Source organism: Triticum aestivum, chromosome 6B, assembly GCF_018294505.1.
Source record: "Triticum aestivum cultivar Chinese Spring chromosome 6B, IWGSC CS RefSeq v2.1, whole genome shotgun sequence".
In the NCBI taxonomy this organism is placed as follows: Eukaryota; Viridiplantae; Streptophyta; class Magnoliopsida; order Poales; family Poaceae; genus Triticum; species Triticum aestivum.
This window is the reverse complement of record NC_057810.1, coordinates 504,678,360-504,699,330: the sequence shown is the minus strand read 5'-3', so window position 1 is coordinate 504,699,330 and position 20,971 is coordinate 504,678,360. Positions and strand designations below refer to the sequence as shown.

General features: G+C 39.9%; 1 long non-coding RNA gene across 1 annotated transcript; it reads right to left on the bottom strand.

Annotated features, from left to right (window-relative positions):
- Window positions 1–15,628: 15,628 nt before the first annotated feature.
- Window positions 15,629–19,187, bottom strand: LOC123137682 (uncharacterized). Its single transcript, XR_006468452.1, has 3 exons — window positions 19,026–19,187; window positions 18,764–18,953; window positions 15,629–15,958 (listed from the first exon to the last, which is right to left on the bottom strand). It is a non-coding gene; the product is annotated as an uncharacterized lncRNA (long non-coding RNA).
- Between the last annotated feature and the right edge of the window lie 1,784 nt (window positions 19,188–20,971).

Genomic DNA, 20,971 nt, shown 5'->3' with positions numbered 1-20,971 from the left:
CATTCCTTGCTTCCGTACAATTTCCTCAAATTGCTTACTTCCGGCAAGGCTCTTGTAAACACCTTTCTCTATAATTCCCTTCAATAAGCTATTTTCTTGATCAAGTGTAACTTGGCTAAGAGAATCATTAGTGGAATCAAGAGAAATACTAGAAGAAACAATATTGGATTTAGCATGATTACTGTTACTACTAGAAGAAGAATCTTTCTTACTCTTGTTGCTAGATTTTACTTGTGGCATGTAATTAGACAAGAGTAAACACTTGGCAATGTAAGAAGAACTTTTCTTCTGAAGATCATCATTGATTGCTTTTAGGAACCCATGCTCTTGCTCTAAATTGAGCTTTTCAAAGCGTAGCTTCTCATGAGTTTTTAAAAGATCTGGATGATCCTCCAAAGCAGTTTCATGAGCTAACTTAAGAGTGTTTAGTTCTTTAATTAGACGCTCAATCTCTTTCTTATCATTGTCATTCGTTTCATCTTGATTAGCATGATTAGTAGCAATTTCATGATGGTTTTCATCACTAGTATTGTCAACAAGTAAATTATCATCACCTAGCAAATCATCTTCATCACTATTGAAATCAATATACTCGGGGTGTGATACCTTAGGGCCTTTAGCTATGAAGAATCTTCCAATTCCTTCTTTGGTGAGTCAAATATGTCATAGGAGTTGCATGACACAAGTGCAAGACTGGCACACCTTCATCTTGAGTATATTCGGAGCCGGAGTGATAACTTCTCTTGGAGTAGTTGACGGAGTCAGAACCGGATACCTGATACGTCTCCAACGTATCTACTTTTCCAAACACTTTTGCCCTTTTTTTGGACTCTAACTTGCATGATTTGAATGGAACTAATCCGGACTAGCGCTATTTTCAGCAGAATTGACATGGTCTTATTCTTGTGCAGAAATAAAAGTTCCCGAAATGACCTGAAACTCCTCGGAGACACATTTTGGAATTAATAAAAAATATTGGCGAAAGAATCAACGTAAGGGGGCCCACACCCTGTCCCCGAGGGTGCAGGGCGCGCCCACCCGCCTGGGGCGCGCCCCCTGCCTCGTGGTCCCCCTGGACCTCCACCGACCTCAACTCCAACTCCATATATTCACGTCCGGGGAGAAAAAAATCAGAGAGAAGGATTCATTGCGTTTTATGATACAGAGCCGCTGACAAGCCCTAATCTTCCTCGGGAGGGCTAATCTGGAGTCCGTTCGGGGCTTCGGATAAGGGAATCCGTCACCATCGTCATCATCAACCATCCTCCATCACCAATTTCATGATGCTCACCGCCATGCGTGAGTAATCCCATCGTAGGCTTGCTGGACGGTGATGGGTTGGATGAGATTTACCATGTAATCGAGTTAGTTTTGTTAGGGTTTGATCCCTAGTGTCCATTATTTTCTAAGATTGATGTTGCTATGACTTTGCCATGCTTAATGCTTGTCGCTAGGGCCCGAGTGCCATGATTTCAGATCTGAACCTATTATGTTTTCATGAATATATGTGAGTTCTTGATCCTATCTTGCAATTTAATAGTCACCTACTACGTGTTATGATCCGGCAAACCCCGGAGTGACAATAGTCGGGACACTTCCCGGTGATGACCGTAGTTTGAGGAGTTTGTGTATAAACTAAGTTGTAATGCTTTGGTCCGGTACTCTATTAAAAGGAGGCCTTAAATCCCTTAGTTTCCAATAGGACCCCGCTGCCACGGGAGGGTAGGACAAAAGACGTCATGCAAATTCTTTTCCATAAGCATGTATGACTATATTCGGAATACATGCCTACATTACATTGATTAACTGGAGCTAGTTCTGTGTCACCCTATGTTATAAATGTTGCGTGATGAATTGCATCCGACATAATTACCTATCATTGATCCATTGCCTACGAGCTTTTCACATATTGATCTTTGCTTAGTTACTTCTCCGTTGCCACTGTTACGATTACTACAAAAATGCTATTGTTACTTTTGCCACCATTACTGTTACCTCCATACTACTTTGCTACTAAATACTTTGCTATAGATATTAAGTCTTTCAGGTGTGGTTGAATTGACAACTCAGCTGCTAATACTTGAGAATATTTTTTGGCTCCCCTTGTGTCGAATCAATAAATTTGGGTTGAATACCCTACCCTCGAAAACTGTTGCAATCCCCTATACTTGTGGGTTATCAAGACCTTTTTTTGGCGCCATTGCCGGGGAGCATAGTTCTATTCTTTGGGTCACGTGGGATTTATATCTTTTGGTCAATATGAGGAATTTTAAAGATGAAATAACCAAGATTTTTCCCTCAACTATGAGGGGAGGTAAGAAACTGCCATCTAGCTCCGCACTTGATTCACCTTCTGTTATGAGTAAATTTGCGACACCTACACCTGCCCCTGCCAATGATTCTGATATGTCGCATGTTATTGATGATGCCACTTCTGCTATGCATGATGCTTATGATGATACTACTTCTCTGCTAGATAATAATGTGCCATTAGGTGAATTTCTTGATGAACAACTTTCTAGGGTTAGAGAGAATGAAATTATTGAAACTGATGATATTGATGAAAGTGATGATGAAGATTCTCCCCTAGATATGAATTGCCTGTTGTGCCTCAGGGTTATGTTATGGATGAAGAAACTGCTAGAGACCTTTTTGCTTGCATTGATAGATATGATCTTAAGAAATTGTTAGCTAAGCTGAAACAAAAGTCTTTGAATGCTAGAATGAAATATGACCCTGCTTTTTCTACTTCACCCATCTGTGTTTCTAATAAGGATTATGATTTCTCTGTCGATCCTGAGTTAATTACTTTGGTTGAATCTGATCCTTTCTATGGCCATGAATCTGAAACTTTTGTGGCCCACCTTACTAAATTAAATGATATAGCCACCCTATTTATTCATGAGTAAAAAATTCGTTATTATTATATCCTTAAATTGTTTCCTTTCTCATTAAAGGGTGATGCTAAGATATGGTTAAATTCTCTTGCTCTTGGTTGTATGCGTAGTCCCCATGATATGATTTATTACTTGTCTGCAAAATATTTTCCCGCTCATAAGAAACAAGATGCCTTAAGGGAAATATTTAATTTTGTGCAAATTGAAGAAGAGAGTCTCCCACAAGCTTGGGGGAGGCTTCTCCGATTACTTAATGCTTTGCCTGACCATCCTCTCAAGAAAAGTGAAAAACTTGATATCTTTTATAATGGATTAACTGATGCTTCCAAAGACCACCTGGATAGTTGTGCTGGTTGTGTTTTTAGGGAGAGAACTATTGAGCAAGCTGAGTTGCTATTGAATAATATATTGAGTAATGATAATGATTGGACACTTCCTGAACGAACTCCTAAGCCAACTCCGAAGAAAAGGGGTATTCTATTTCTCAGTCCTGAAGATAAGCAAGAGGCAAACAAATCTATGAAATAAAAAAGGTATTAAAGCTGAAGATGTTAAGAATTTACCACCTATTGAAGAGATACATGGTCTTGATAACCCGACGCAGGTAGTAAAGGTAAATTCTCTCTATAGATTTGATGAAGGTGATTTTCCTCGTAATAAGTTTGCTAGTCAATGATTGGATAAGTTTGATAATTTTATTGTTAACCAAGAAAACTTCAATGCTTATGTTGGTAAACAATTGAAACGTAATGCTTATATGGTTGAACACTTGAGTGATTATATGTATAGAGTTAAAGGTGATCTTAATCTTATTAGTAAACATGCCTCCACGGTTACCACTCAAATAGAACAAGTGCTTAAGGCACAAGAGGATTTGCTCAATGAGTTAAATAATAAGAACAATGATAATGTCGTTAGAGTTATGACTAGAGGTGGTAGAATGACCCAGGAACCTCTGTATCCTAAGGGCCATCCTAAGAGAGTTGAGCAAGATTCTCAGAGAACTAATGTTGATGCACCTAGTCCTTCTAAGAAGAGGAAAAAGAAAAATGATAGGACTTTGCATGCTTCTAGTGAACCTGTTATAGACACACCTGAGAATCCCAATGATATTTCTATTTTTGATGCTGAAACACAATCTGGTAATGAACATGAACCTAGTGATAATGTTAATGACGATGCTCATGTTGATGCTCAACCTAGCAATAATAATGAGATAGAGATTGAACCTGTTGTTGATCTTGATAACCCACAATCAAAGAATCAACGTCATGATAAGAGAGACTTTGTTGCTAGGATGCACGGTAAAGAAAGAGAACCATGGGTTCAGAAACCCATGCCTTTTCCTCCTAAGCCATCCAAGAAAAAGGATGATGAGGATTTTGAGCGCTTTGCTGAAATAATTAGACCTATCTTTTTGCGTATGCTATTGACTGATATGCTTAAAATGAATCCTTATGCTAAGTATATGAAAGATATTGTTACAAATAAAAGAAAGATACCGGGAGATGAAATTTCCACCATGCTTGCTAACAACACTTTTAAGGGTGGAATACCAAAGAAACTTGGAGATCCAGGAGTACCAACTATACCATGCTCCATTAAAAGAAACTATGTTAAAACTGCTTTATGTGATCTTGGAGCCGGTGTTAGTGTTATGCCTCACTCTTTATATCATAGACTTGATTTGAATAAGTTAACACCTACTAAAATCTCTTTGCAAATGGCCCATAAATCAACTGCTATACCCGTCGTTATTTGTGAGGATGTGCCTATTGTGGTTGCAAACGTTACTATCTTAACGGACTTTGTTATTCTTGATATTCCCGAGGACGGTAGTATGTAGATCATCCTTGGTAGACCCTTTTTGAATACTGCAGGGGCTGTTATTGATTGAAAGAAAGGCAATTTTACTTTTTATGTTAATGGTAATGAGCATACGGTACACTTTCCGAAGAAACAACCTCAAGTTCATAGTATCAATTCTATTGGAAAAATTTCAACGATTACTATTGGAGGTTTTGAATTCCCTCTTCCTACTGTCAAAAAGAAATATGATATTCTTATTGTTGGGGACATGAATATCCCCATTGAAGTAACCTAGTGTTATTCAAAAATTCTCCGGTTTCATGTTATTCGGAAGAAGTTTGTACACAAGACCTGATCAACCTTGTTAGTGGATTCCTTTTGATGAGCATGAGATGGATGAAGTTAGAAACCACAAGTCTCTGTACCCACTTTTTACTTTATGTTATTTAGATTAAATAAAGCAAAAATAGTATTTTCTGTCTATTTTCTGAATTATCCTTGCAATAAAAAAACACCCCGAAAATAAAAGTTCTCCAAATGCCCTGAAAATGGAGTATGATTTTTTGTTGAATATTTAAGAATTTCTGGCACTTAGAACACACTAGGGGGACCCACCATTTGGCCCCCTGCCTTGTGGGCCCCACGTGGCCCCATCCACTTATTCCAGCACCCACACACTTCGGCTTCCTCCAGAAAAAATTATCCCATAGCTCAAACTCGTGTTCTAGCTCGTTTTGCTGCCATTTTCGATCTCCTTGCTCAAAGCTGCATTCGCAAAACTGCTTTGGGGGATTGTTCTTCGATATGTAACTCCTCCAATGGTCCAATTAGTTTTTGTTCTAGTGCTTTATTTATTGCAAATTTTTGCTGCTGAGCTGACCCTGTTCTTGATCTTGCATGTCAAATTTATATGGTCTAAAGTAGTTTTAATGCATGTTATGGCCTCTAGGCACTTGTGGGAGTAGTTGCTATCAATATTGTTGAGTTTAGTTCACTTTTATTTTGAGTCACTAAAATTTCAGGATTTTTTCAGAGAAAGAAAATGATGAAGAGATTGCTGAGGGGCTCCTCGAGCCGAAGCTCGAACGATAAGCAGAACAGAGAGAATAAAAAGCCCAAATACAATTTTCCTTGCACTGCGGAGGTTCAACCGTGCTTATGGCCTTGTGATGCATTCTTGAGAGCCGCTGGAATTCAGGACGACTTTTATTATTTAGCTGAGAATGCAGGACTCACTAACTTTTATTATTTGGCTGAGAATGCAGGACTCACGGACTCATCTTATTTGGCTATGAACAATATCTCCTACTCACTAATATTTTCATGCAAAACTTTTACTTCCATGCTAGAAAATTACCTCCTTCAGTGGAGTTTTATTTATAAGATGAGTTTAAGGAGATGTCTCTATATGATTTTTGCGTAGTTTGCAAGCTGCCCTTTGCGGGCAGCATCGAGGAACCACATCCTATTGATGTGGATGGATTTATTGATCAAATTGTTGTAGGGGAAACGAGAAAAGTTTCAGATGCAAGGACTACTAGTATACATTTTCTTGTTCTACGTTACTTTGCAATATTTGCTAGTAGATGCTTAATTGGTCGTGGGAATAGGGGGAACCTTAGTGCTCCAGACCTTGCTATTTTGTGCCATGCTTTATTTCGTGATACAACCTTCAGTTTAGGCGCTATTGTTGCTAAACGGTTAAGTCTGAACTGTACAAAGGGCCCCATCTTTGGAGGTATCTTTGCTTCATGCCTTGCTAAACATGTTGAGATACCTATTAGGCACCATGAGAAAGAGGAAAAGTTGTTGCCCACTATTTTGCTAGACTATAAGAGTATGGTAGCACATGACTTTATTGTTAAAAATAAGAAGAAGATACTTAAGTATAACTTGATATTTGCTAAAACTAAGTGTGAGACTATTACCTTGCCTGCACCCTCTTTGTTTAACATACTTTCAGGCATGTACCTCATCCTGCTCGAGGACATTTATGCATACTGGGAACTTACACAAGTCCCAGAGCCTGAGCCTCAGCCACCACTTGACCCATATCGAGAGTCTGTTTATCAGTGGGATCCGGAGGAGCTCGCTAACCAGTGGCACCCCGAGGACCCTCCTCGGTACACCGGAGAGAGTCGCTTCAATCCATGGTCATAGACCAACTTAGACCAAAAGCCTAAGCTTGGGGGAGTACGTATTTCTCACCGACATTACATTCATGTTCACACACTCATTTTAGTTGTCGGTGCTCATAATTTTTCATTGTATTATCCATGCTAGTTTATTTTATTTTCTTGCTTTCTTCTTGTGTGTTTGAATAACTTTGAGAAAAAAAACAAAAAAAAATAGTTGTAGCTTTTAGCTAGTTTACTTTCCACGCTCGTAGTAGTAGTAATATTAAAAGAAAACCCAAAAAGATTTCTCATTCTTCTTTTTCTTGTTGGGAGCTTTCCCGTGTAAATAGTTTTAGTTTTATTTGAATTTTTTCTTTCCTTTGGGGGTCGAGAGGAGAAGACCACAATGAAAATGTTGAGTGCCTCTCATATGCATTATTGTTGATCCAACCAAGAGCCCATATTACCTTGTCTTCTCCTTTGTAGTAAATGCTTGCAGATTCCAGCTTAGTCCAAGGCACGTGCACTATTATTATTATACACACCATTCGGTCGTGCAAGTGACAGGCAATAATGACGATATATGATGAAATGATTGAGATGGGAGAAGCTGGTATGAACTCGACCTATCTTGTTTTTGTAAATATGATTAGTTCATCATTCCTGATTCAGCGTATTATGGATGAAACATGTTTGCAATGACAATTAGAGATTATAGTTTCTCATGCCATGCTTAATTAGCTAGAGTTTATAATGGTTTACCTTGTGTGTCAACATGCTATCAAAATGGTTGTGATGCGGTATGATAGGGTGGTATGCTCCTTTGAATGATTCGAGTGGCTTGACTTGGCACATGTTCATGCATGTAGTTGAAACAAAATCAACATAGCCTCAACAATATTTATGTTCATGGTGACTTATATTCTACTCATGCTTGCACTCATTGTTGATTAATCTTAATGCATGTTCATGACTGTTGTCGCTCTCTAGTTGGTTGCTTCCCAGTCTCTTCCTAGCATTCACCTGTTCTAAGCGGGAATACTACTTGTGCATCCACTTCCATAAACCCCAAAGTTATGCCATATGAGTCCACCATACCGTCCTATATGCGGTATTTACCTGTCGTTCCAAGTAAATTTGTATGTGCCAAACTCTAAACCTTCAAATGAAACTCTGTTTTGTATGCTCGAGTAGCTCATGTATCAACTAAGGATGTCTATATCTTCCATGCTAGGTGGGTTATTCTCACGATGAGTGGACACCGGTCATCATTCACAAGAAAATGGCCGGTAACCGGGATGCCCAGTCCCATGCTCAAATCAAATCAAAATAATTGCAAACAATACTCCCCCGGGATTGTTGTTAGTTGGACGGTGCCCGTAGTTTTGGGCCAGCCATGGAATGTGCTCGTTGGTGTTGGGGGAGTATAAACTTTACCATTCTATTTGTGAACCACCTATAATGTATGTAGCATGGAAGATATCGAGACTCTTGGTTGTTATGTTCACAATGAAAGTATGCCACTCAAAATATATTTATCTCTATTTCAAAACTCGATCTCTGGCACCTCTGCAAATCCCTGCTTCCCTCTGCGAAGGGCCTATCTATTTACTTTTATGTTGAGTCATCATCCTCTTATTAAAAGCACCAGTTGGAGAGCACCGCTGTCATTTGCATGCATTGCTATTAATTTACATTGAGTATGATTGTGACTGGATCTCTTTTGCAATGAATTATAATGTCTAGTCAGTCCTTGATCTTCAAGGGTGCTCTGCATTTATGTTTTGCAGTCTCAGAAAGGGCTAGCGAGATACCATCTTGTTATATCATATTATGATTGTTTTGAGAAAGTGTTATCATTTGAGATTTATTATTATTGCTCGATAGTTGATTATGCCATTGATATGAGTAAACATGAGACCTAAGTGTTATTGTGAATATGCTTAGTTCATAATCTTTGCTGAAAACTTGAATGCTAGCTTTACATATTTGCAAGAACAAGATCAAACAGAGTTTGTAAAAGTTTTTCTTTATCACTTTCAGTTTGCCAACTGAATTGCTTGAGGACAAGCAAAGGTTTAAGCATGGGAGAGTTGATACATCTCCAATGTATCTAATTTTCCAAACACTTTTGCCCTTGTTTTGGACTCTAACTTGCATGATTTGAATGGAACAAATCCAGACTGACGCTGTTTTCAGCAGAATTGCCATGGTGTTATTTTTGTGCAGAAATAAAAGTTCTCAGAATGACCTGAAACTCCACGGAGACACGTTTTGGAATTAATAAAAAATATTGGCGAAAAAATCAACGTAAGGGGGCCCACACCCTGTCCACGAGGGTGCAGCGCGCGCCCACCCCCTGGGGCGCGCCCCTTGCCTCATGGGCCCCCTGGACCTCCACTGACCTCAACTCCAACTCCATATATTCACGTTTGGGGAAAAATTAGAGAGAAGGATTCATTGCATTTTACGATATGGAGCCACCGCCAAGCCCTAATTTTCCTCAGGAGGGCTGATCTGGAGTCCGTTCTGGGCTCCGGAGAGGGGTATTTGTCGCCATCGTCATCATCAACCATCCTCCATCACCAATTTCATGATGCTCACCGCCGTGCATGAGTAATCCCATCGTAGGCTTGCTGGACGGTGATGGGTTGGATGAGATTTACCATGTAATCGAGTTAGTTTTGTTAGGGTTTGATCCCTAGTATCCATTATGTTCTAAGATTGATGTTGCTATGACTTTGCCATGCTTAATGTTTGTCACTAGGGCCCGAGTGCCATGATTTCAGATCTGAACCTATTATGTTTTCATGAATATATGTGAGTTCTTGATCCTATCTTGAAAGTCAATAGTCACCTACTACGTGTTATGATCCGGCAAACCCAAGAGTGACAATAGTCGGGACACTTCCCGGTGATGACCGTAGTTTGAGGAGTTCGTGTATTCACTAAGTGTTAATGCTTTGGTCCGGTACTCTATTGAAAGGAGGCCTTAATATCCCTTAGTTTCCAATAGGACTCCGCTGCCACGGGAGGATAGGACAAAAGATGGCATGCAAGTTCTTTTTCATAAGCACGTATGACTATATTCGAAATACATGCCTACATTATATTGATGAACTGGAGCTAGTTCTGTGTCACCCTATGTTATAACTGTTGCATGATGAATTGCATCCGCCAATAATTATCCATCATTGATTCATTGCCTACGAGCTTTTCACATATTGATCTTTGCTTAGTTCCTTCTCTGTTTCCACTGTTACGATTACTACAAAACTGCTACTGTTACTTTTGCCACCGTTACCGTTACTGTTACCTCCATACTACTTTGATACTAAATACTTTGCTGCAGATGTTAAGTCTTTTAGGTGTGGTTGAATTGACAATTCATCTACTAATACTTGAGAATATTCTTTGGCTCCCCTTGTGTCGAATCAATAAATTTGGTTGAATACTCTACCCTCGAAAACTGTTGTGATCCCCTATACTTGTGGGTTATCAATACCCATTCACCAACATGAGCTTGTTGTCTTTGTATTGTGTGGCTCTATGATTACTTGTCGTTCCTTTTCAAATCTTTGCTTCTACGAGAAGGTCTTCGTTCATAACGATCATCTCTACTCCTTCTCTCACTTGGTGGTGATTCATCTCTTTTACTTCTTCTTTTAGGTGAGTCTTCTCTTCTTTTGTAGGGAGCCATACACTCATTGGAGTAGTGTCCGGTCTTCCACAATTATAGCAATTGCGATCACGACTAGAAGATCTTTTGTCATTGTAGGACCTTGACTTGGAGCTTCTCTCTTTGCTTCTATTCTTGTAGAACTTGTTGAAGTTCTTCCCCATTAAGCTGAATTCTTCATTGAAGACTTGTTTCTCACTTGATGTGGTAGGAGCATCACATGAAGCTTTATAAGCACCACTAGACTTGTTGTGAAGCTCTTCCTTATCCTTGAGTGACATCTCATGAGCAACAATTCTTCCAATGACTTCAGTTGGCTTGAGATCTTTGTAATTGGGCATCATTTGGAACAAGGTGCACACGGTATCATCTTTTCCATCCAAGGATCTTAGGATCTTCTTGATGATGAATCTGTCGGTCATCACTTCGCTTCCTAGGCCGTCAATATCATTTGTGATGAGAGCAAGCCTAGAGTACATTTCAACGACTCCTTCACCATCCTTCATTTTGAACTTGTCAAGTTGACTTTGAAGCACATCCAATTTGGATTCCTTGACAGACTCGGTACCTTCATGCATATCAACCAAAGTATCCCAAATTTCCTTTGCATTCTCAAGACGGCTGATTTTTTTGAATTCTTCAGGGCACAATCCATTGAAGAGGATATCGCAAGCTTGTTCATTGTATTGCAACATCTTCAATTCTTCCACAGTTGCTTCATGATTCGGTTCTCTTCCATCCTTGAAGTATTCACCTTGCAAACTAATACACACAATAGCCCAAATGGCAGGGTAATGACCAAGAATATGCATTTTCATCTTATGCTTCCAACTAGCAAAATTAGTACCATCAAAGTAAGGACCTCTACGGTGGTAATTTCCCTCGCTAGATGCCATACTCTCTTAGGTTGTGAAACCAAAGCTATGATCACCAAGAGCTATGGAAATCAAGGCAAATAGAGACCACATCTCTTATACCACTTGTAGGATCGAAAGTAGATCTAGACGGAGGTGATTGGACTACTTGACCAAATAAAAATATAACCTTTTCCCAATTTTAAGTCTTGGCAGATTTTAGCAACTTAGCACAAGTCAAGCAATATACCTACACATGCAATTCTAAGAGTGTAGCAGCGGAATATAAAACATTGCATATGAAGGTAAAGGGAAGGGTTTGGAGAAGACAGATGCAATGTAGACACTAAGATGTTTGGCACAGTTCCGATAGGTGGTGCTATCGTACATCCACGTTGATGGAGACTTCAACCCACGAAGGGTAACGGCTGCGTGAGTCCACGGAGGGCTCCACCCATGAAGGGTCCACGAAGAAGCAACCTTGTCTATCCCACCATGGCCATCTCCCACGAAGGACTTGCCTCACTTGGGTAGATCTTCACGAAGTAGGCGATCTCCTTGCCCTTACAAACTCCTTGGTTCAACTCCACAATCTTGACGGAAGCTCCCAAGTGACACCTAACCAATATTGGAGACACCACTCTCCAAAAGGTAATAGATGGTGTGTTGATGATGAACTCCTTGCTCTTGTGCTTCAAATGAAAGTCTCCCCAACACTCAACTATCTGTCACAAATTTGGCTATGGTGGAAAGATCATTTGAGTGGAAAGCAACTCGGGGAAGGCTAGAGATCAATATTCTTGTGGTTGGATTGGAATGTCTTGGTATCCACACATGATTAGGTAGTTCTCTCTCAGAAAATGAGTAGTGGAAGAGTAGGCACGTTCTGATGGCTCTCTCACAAATGGAGAAGGGGGTGGAGGGGTATATATAGCCTCCACACAAAATCCAACCATTACACACATTTGACCCAACTCGGTCAGACCGAATAGAAGAACTCGGTGAGACCATGTTAGTTCAAAATGTGAACGTTAGGATTCTCGGTGGGACCGAAGAGATCAACTCGATGGGACCGATGTGCTAGGGCTAGGGCAAAACTTCATCTCGGTGAGACCGATCACATAAACTCGATGATATTGATTTCAGCAATGAGAAAACAGAGACTTGGTCAAGCAAACTTGATGGGACCGATCGCTCCTTTCGGTGAGACCGAAACATTGCGAAAGGGAAACTGAGAGTTTGCAATGCGAACTTGGTGGGACCGATCGCTCATTTTGGTGAGACCGAAATGTTACGAAGGGAAATAGAGAGTTTGCAAAGCCATCTCGGTGAGACTGGGAGCCATATCGGTGAGACCGAATTGATTAGGGTTTCTGGTTGTGGCTATGTCAAATGAACTCGGTGGCGCCGGGTAGATCAAATCGGTGGGGCCGAGTTTGACTTTAGATTTTGGACATATGTGGAAATGAGAAAATGGTTGAGGGTTTTGGATCAATATCACTAAGCACTTTGAGCAAGTAGATCATCAAGCAACACCTCATCCCCTTTTAATAGTATTGGCTTTCCTATGGACTGAATGTGATCTTGGATCACTAAAATGAAAATGAAGAGTCTTGAGCCTTTGCCAATCTTTTTTCCTTTGCATTTTGAGGGGTCCGCATCTCTAGTCCATGACATGCCAATCATTGAACTTCCTGAAATATTTAGCTTGAATGGATATAAGTTCGATGAGCTATATGTTGTTATGAATTACCAAAACCACCTGGGGGTTAGTTGCACTTTCACATCTCTATCATTACAAGCAAGAATTTCTCTAGCTGTCTCCCCATCTATAACATAACCATCAGGTGTCTTAGGCATTTCAACCCTAGTAGGAGAGCTAGGCATAGTAGGTGAATCATAATTTTCATCAGTTTCAACATTCTCAATTTTAAAGGTTTAGCAATTTGTTCATCAACAAATTCACCTAGTCGAATAGTAATATCAAGCCGAGTACTAGCATCATCACAAGTTTCATTTATAATATAAGTAGTATCATCAATTACTTGTGACATATCGGACTGGATAGCAGGTGGTGGTGTCACAAGCCTACCTAAAACAGAAGGTGAATCAAGTGCGGAGCTAGATGGCAGTTTCTTACCTCCCCTCATTTTAGAGGACACGACCTTGGTTATAGGGTCTTTTAGATTCTTCATAGTGTAAAATCCCAAGTGAACTCAATAAATAGAGCTATACTCCCCAGCTATGGTGCCATAAAAAGGTTGTGATAATCCACAAGTATAGGGGATCGCGGCAGTCTTCGAGGGTTGTATTTCACCCAAATTTATTGATTCGACACAAGGGTAGTCAAAGAATATTTACGAGCCTTAGCAGTCGAGTTGTCAATTCAAGAACACCTGAGAAATTATCTCTCTACAGCAAAGTGATTAGTAGCACAGTAATATGATAGTTCTGATAGTAGCAGTAACAGTAGCAATAGGAATAGGAATAGTAGCAGTAGCAATTCTGTGATGATTGTAATAGCAGCAGTAGTAGTAACTTAGCAAAGATTAATATGCGAATAGCGTAGGCATTGGACCAATGATGAATATCTATGTTGTAAGACATTCATCATGTAATAGTCACAACCGAAAGCGTTACACAATAGCTCCAGTTCATCAATGTAACATAGGCATTATTCCACATATAGTCATACGTGCTTATAATAAGAACTTGCATGACATTTTTTGTCCTACCCTTCCGCGTCAGTGGGGTCCATAAGGAAACTAAGGGATATTAAGGTCTTCTTTTAATAGAGAACCAGAACAAAGCATTAGCACATGGTAAATACATGAACTCCTCAAATTATAGGCATCCCCCAAGTATCCCAACTATTGTCAATTTTGTGCCAATGGATCAGAACAATAACAAGTGCATGTAACTAGCAGATAGGATCAAGAACTCAAATATATTAATGAAAATATAGAGGGTTCAGATCTGAAATCATGGCACTCGGGCCCTAGTGACAAGCATTAAGCATAAAAATCATAGCAACATCAATCTTAGAACACAGTGGATACTAGGGATCATGCCCTAACAAGTTGACTCAATTACATGGCAAATCTCATCCAACTCCATCATTGTCCAACAAGCCTACGAAGGAATCACTCGCTCCTGGTGGTGAGCATCATGGAATTGCCGATGGAGAAGGGTTGATGATGATGAAGGCGACAAATTTCACCCGTCGGTGCCCCAAACGAACTCCAGATCAGCCCTGCCGAGGAAGAACGGGAGGTGGCGGCGGCTCCATGTCGTATAACACGATGAAACTTTCTCGGTATTTTTTTTCTCTGTGAGACTGTACTTATGGAGTTGGACTTAGGGCAAACGGAGGCTCGAGGGGCCTATAAGCTCACATGATGCGCCCTAGGGGGTGGCGGCACCCTGAGCCCGTGGCTCTTGGTGGGCCCCCTCTGGTAGTTCTCTTCACCAATATATTTTATATATTCTAAAAATAATCTCTTTAAATTTTCAGCTCAATTCGAAAACTTTTATTTCTGCACAAAAATAACACCCTGACAATCTATCTATTTATATATATAAAAAGTGCTTTACGGGCTAACCAGAAAAAAGATAATTAAGCTAGAAAATCCCATAATAATTAGAAACATCTAGCCATCAATTTAAACACATTAGACAAGCACAACCAATGGATTAAAAGATCCAAAATATTACCCACCAATGCCCTTAATAAGTTATCTTGGCCACGTCCAAAAAAACAAGGTCTTTCTCCCCCGTACGCTGTTGCAGCAGCCGTCATCGACCTCTCCTCAATTCTGCTAGCTCCAACAATCCCCAATTCTCCTTCAATTCCTTATTGCTCTATTTATTGGCCCTGTAGAGATTAATTTGTTGTTATTTTCTTCCTCGCTTCCCCAGAAGAATTGTTGGCGGATCCATGAGCTAAAACTAATTTTGCGTGCAGATGCGTTTCCGGCCGGTTGCAAATCAATTAATCAGCTAGCTAAGCATGACAGGAGGAATTAATCTGCTTTGATGATTGCCGTTTACGGTTGCTGTTGAAGCCATTAGCTAGAGCATGTTTCATGTGTGTGCGCATTTCCGGCCGGCTGAATCAATCAGCAGCCTCGCTACCTACGCACAGGAGGAATCAATCTGATTTGCTGCTAGTTGTGTACGTGGATGTTTAGTCCAACCAATCCTTTGATCAATAGAGCGGCTGGGGTATGTTGATTCCACGACTCTCACCCCGTGACGGTTTTGCCATTAGTGTCTCATCATCAACCACAATTATTTGATTTATTTCTCTAAGATGCACTACATTCATTCGTTAGCTGTTTCAGAGACCGATTTGTCCAAGTAGAAAGCAGGTAATATCTACTGTATGTGATATTTAGTATCCAAGTTATAGAAAATATCCAAGCTAAACATGCATTGACTAGGCCGTATTGAGCGCGAGGATGGTGAAGACTGCTGCTGACTGCTCTCATGGTGGTAGGGCACCAACACTATGGTGGATTGGTACAGATCAGGTGCCGTCTTGGACATCGTCCTCATCCCCATCTCCACTGGTCGAGCCCAAAAGCCCTTGGTTACTTCCTTCTGTCCAATACAATAGTGCAGTATATGATAGTAATCAGATTGATGTGTGATATATAGGAACAATTTACTCGAGTATGATACACCAAATTATATATTGTGTCTTTTTTAGCTGCACCATCAGCGGGCAATGGCTTCCTCTGAATTTGCTTGCAGTGCAGTACGTCAGTAATGGAGCAAGGCGATGCCATCGTCCAGAACTCAAGATAGGGTTGTCAGTGTTACTAATTGGGTTGAGACACGTTGGAAATTTTCCGACCAAACTCTTCTTAGAGGCAAGAGAACCTCCACGCATCGGCTTTATGCATCCCGACTCAACATTAACAGGTTATGTTGATGTGATCCAGTCATTCATGCAGGCTCAACATCAAGTAATTAGAGATTTTCGCGCTCCTACTGTCCTACGTGCGACCATCTGACCGAGCAATGCACCGGTAAGTACGTAACAAGCACCATCTATTTCTACAAGTAGTACAACATATGATCGATCTCTAGAATATAAATTATTATTTTCTTTGATTAATTATTTCTTTCTTAAGTATTGCACACAGCCAGAAGATACGTGCTATCCGTGACATAGGAGATAGGACAACGTCATGGAATTTTGGTAGACCGTAAGTTGTTTATCAGACGAGATGATAGAAGATACATATAGAAGTGGGAAATATCAAGCACACACAAATGAAGGTATGCAACAGATCTCTATTGATAAAATACCTTTAAAATATATATAACTAAAGGTGATAACCAAGCGACAACGCTAATAGAAAACAATAAGATCAATAGGTGCCTCAAGTACATGTACATATCACGCAATGATGCGTGTTGAAGAATATTTCAGTTCAAAATGCACTTTCAAGATCCCTGCATTGAAAGGTTGTGTTTCCACCTAGAGAATGGGCAACAAATCATTTTAACTGATTATACAGATTTAACAAAGATCGTAAGGAAAGAAAGAGTGGGAATAACAAAATTTACACAGTGGATGGAGACAAACAAGATCATGTGAAGCAAGAGAATTAACATATGCAGAGTTCCCGTTAAAATGGGTATGGAACAAAAAAAGAGAAAAGGTGGGGCAAAACAAAGAAAGTAAGATCCGTTGGAAGGATATATTATGCTCATACAACAAATGGTGAAAAATACTACATGCGAATGCTACTTAACACCCACAAAGGATGCATGTCTTTCAAAAGGAACCCTAAATGGATTTGTCCAGTCCACACTTCATACATATCTGCTTGCGAGCACTAGGATTTCAACGACAGAGTGGATTGAGTGCATAAATGGGGCATCAGACTGGGTGATTGGCTACCAGCTAAGACAACTGTTCAAAACTCTTACGCCACTGAAGTCACAAGCCCAAAACTTTTGTCGGGGACATGCTCAGAAGTTCTAAGCGAACACATGGAGTATAGGCAGAGAAGACTCTTGAACTATCCCACACTTTGACTAACAGATACACAGAAGCAAGGATACGCCTTGATGAAAGTAGATAAGCTCATGATACAAGCTGGAAAGACATTTAAGGAATACCCCGGAATACAACATTCGGATTCTTCACAGATAAAGGAACTTGGAAACAGATTGCACAATGAAGAGATGAATTATAACAAAGAGGAATAAAAAGAACATTATTCCAGGATCTTTGGCAATATGAACTCTGAACAACTACATGTGTTTGATTTAGTAATGGAATCGATGAACAAAAATTTGGGAAAGAATATATTTGTGGACGGCTATGGAGGGATATGTAAGACATGCCTACGAAGGCAATCACAGCAAAGTCGTGTTCTGAAGGAAAGATAGTACTAGCAGTGGTGGCATCTCATATTGCAGCGCTTCTTCTATAGGGAGCACACTCTAGGTTCCACATCCCCCTATACTTGCAGAAGAGTCAACATGTTAAGGTTCCCACTTGACCTACTAAAAAAGACATCACTTATACTATGTGATGAAGGTCCAATGGCAAACAAGATATGCTTTGAGGCGCTAGACAGAACTAAAGGTAGGACTATATCTGCCTAAACAAGTGTTCACAAATGGATAGCTATACGTAGCATTATCAAGATTCACAAGAAGAGATGGACAATGTGCAGTGGTAAATGATGAAGATAGCAAAGAGGATGATGTGGTCAAGAACACTGTCTATACTGAAATATTTTAAAGGTATGGAAAAACTAAAACACTTTTAGTATGATTCTTAGATAAGAATAGGTACATGAAAAATTTGTACACTGCAAACTATCTTCAAAATACAAATTAATAGCATACCAATGCTAACATTATATGGTGGGACAAATATGGTCCACTGCTCTGCGTAAGTACTGGAAACGTGCATCAACATTTGAAGGAAATAGTTAATCAATACCAAACATGTACACTATATTTTCTGATATTTGTGGATTAATATATAGTACAACACAATATAAAGAGCATATGTGCATCATTATAATTTGTATGTATAATGCGGTCAGACCTATTTTACTACCCTGTTATTATAAATACATTTTTTCCTTTGGGAAATATTAAACTAGAGTTACACAATTACACAGATTAATACATATATTTGTTCAATATGAATTGGGGTAAGGTTTATTATTTATATGTGTTAAATATGAATTGGGGTAAGGGGGGGGCTAATACTGCCGATTACGGTCCAAACCTGGAAAAAAGTGGAGGGGCATAAGAAAATAAACATTTTCCACTAACAGGCAGTACCTTAATCACATTATATTGGTATGCAATCGTACAAACATAATAGAAGGTTAATAAAAATGGCAATCAGGAAAAGGAGAAAGGGGGAACCTGTAGGTCGAAGAAAGCTGCCGATGTGGAGGATGACGACGATGTGTCAGTCTGCCTCGACTAGGAACAACGACGATGCGTCCGGCTCGCGCGCTAGTGGAAGACAACGCTGCCGCCATCCTCACGCTCAAGATGGATTCAAGCTGGCAGTGGAAGACAAGATCCAAGCCCACATCACCTGCGAGTCGAGCTGGGAGGTGCCTCAGTCGAGGACGAGCAAGCTAAAGAAGAATGAAGAGCAAACTGATGGTAGCTGAGTTACCAGTCGGGTCTCATCCGGTCGTACGAATTTTGGAATGAGCGAGCGGAGAGAAGAAGGAAAGGAGAAAGGGGATCGGGCAAGAGTAAGACTTTTTATTTGTAGGGAAGCAACAGTAATACGTTTCTTTTAGCGGTGCAAGAGCAACATGCTCACATGTGAAGGTACGGTCTGAGCGAGAGAGAAAATGTGTGAGCATTGTGTCTAAGCATCGCCGTACACTGTTGGGCTAAAGCACAACTAAAGAAAATATTATTTAAAGAAAACACAAGATTTTTTTTGCCAGAAAATAAACACAAGATTTCCTACATATTAGCCAGGATTACGTACAGTGTACATGATCAAGAAAAAGTACAGTGCACATGCCCCAATAAAATACATAACCATACGAATATAAAAACCATAACCGATGCCAACAATTCATATTTGGACTCAAAATTAATGAGCATGTAACTTCTCTGCAAAACAACTATATATTTAACATGAACAAATCTACCATGACATGATGGACCAAGGCAAGATAAGCTCAAATTTCATGACAAGTCGTAACAACACCAAAAACATGATCACCCGGACACATGACAATCTTCAACAATTCGAGCGGATGTGCCTTCTCAATATTCTTCCAAACATGGAAGGGAATTCCTTTTATCATAAGATAACAACATCACAGCCAACCAAGAAAACTACCAAAGGTTACATTCTTTTAACCAAACTTTATTACATACTAGCCCGCACGTATGTGCGGGCCACTTTACTAGTTCTACTAAAAACAATGTCAGTCCGGGTTAGTTCCATTCAAGTCGTGCAAATTAAAGTCGAAAACAAGAGCAAAAGTGTTTAGAAAAGTAGATATGTTTGGAACGTATCAGAAGTTAGTCCATAGATAACATTAATTAACTTACTAAAATTTGACAATGTGTGCATGCCTTGATTGTGTCTTCTTGAGGTGATTATATCCACAGGAGAGGACAAGGTAGAATTATGAATGCGTAGGTAGGTGAACGGATGACTATATTAAGACCCTTTTCATGTATGGTTTCTCATCTCTAATCTAGTAGACGTAAGTGTAGTATATCTCTTAGTCGATTGCGGCAATCTCACCACTTTACCCCTACCATACCTCTAAGTGTTTTACTTCTAGTACCATTGGTAATAGACTTGCTGAGTACGCAAGTACCCACCCTTTCCACGACAACAACAATAGGTACCGATGGAGTTTACATGTATGGTGATGGATGAGGTTAGTCTAGTTTCCCTTAGACAACGGTCTGCATAAGTTTATGTATGCCATTGACTTTACTTTGAGCCTTCTTAGGGCAATTTGTATTCTTACTTATTCTCTTCTGTTGTATGAGTTGGATTTTGGTCGTAAAATCTTGATTGTATGATATATTGTATATGTATTATTCTTGTTGTATGCAGAATTTGTAATCTACATTCTAACATCAACTCTTCCACATGCATGGAGGGTACATTTCCACATTCTCATCGTGTGAATCTTTAGTGGTCCTGGGATTGATGCTATGTAGAGGCTACCCGAGGTTGCTAGATCTGTATAGTGCTCGTCTCATGGTGCTACATTCGCTTTAACTGATTGCTGATGCTTGCTTCCCTTGGATTGTACATAAATAATCTCTATGAGGATGGAGGATATGTTCTCCATCTATGTACCAGGTTATATGCATGATTGCCTCCTCTCTGACTGATGCTTGTGGAAGCCCGTCCGGGTTGATTGCAGCTTGGGCAGGAGGGATGATGGGCAGCCTATCAAGCAACACTTTCAACCATCGAACGACGGTCACTGAGTTTATGCAACGATACTTGGAAGTCTAACTCACTTGGTCAGGAATCAAATGGGTTAAGGACTGGGGAAACCTGGATGACCTTCGTTGCATCCACACCGTTGAATTTCTTTGTATGGTTTGTCGGCTCCATGTAGTCTTTAA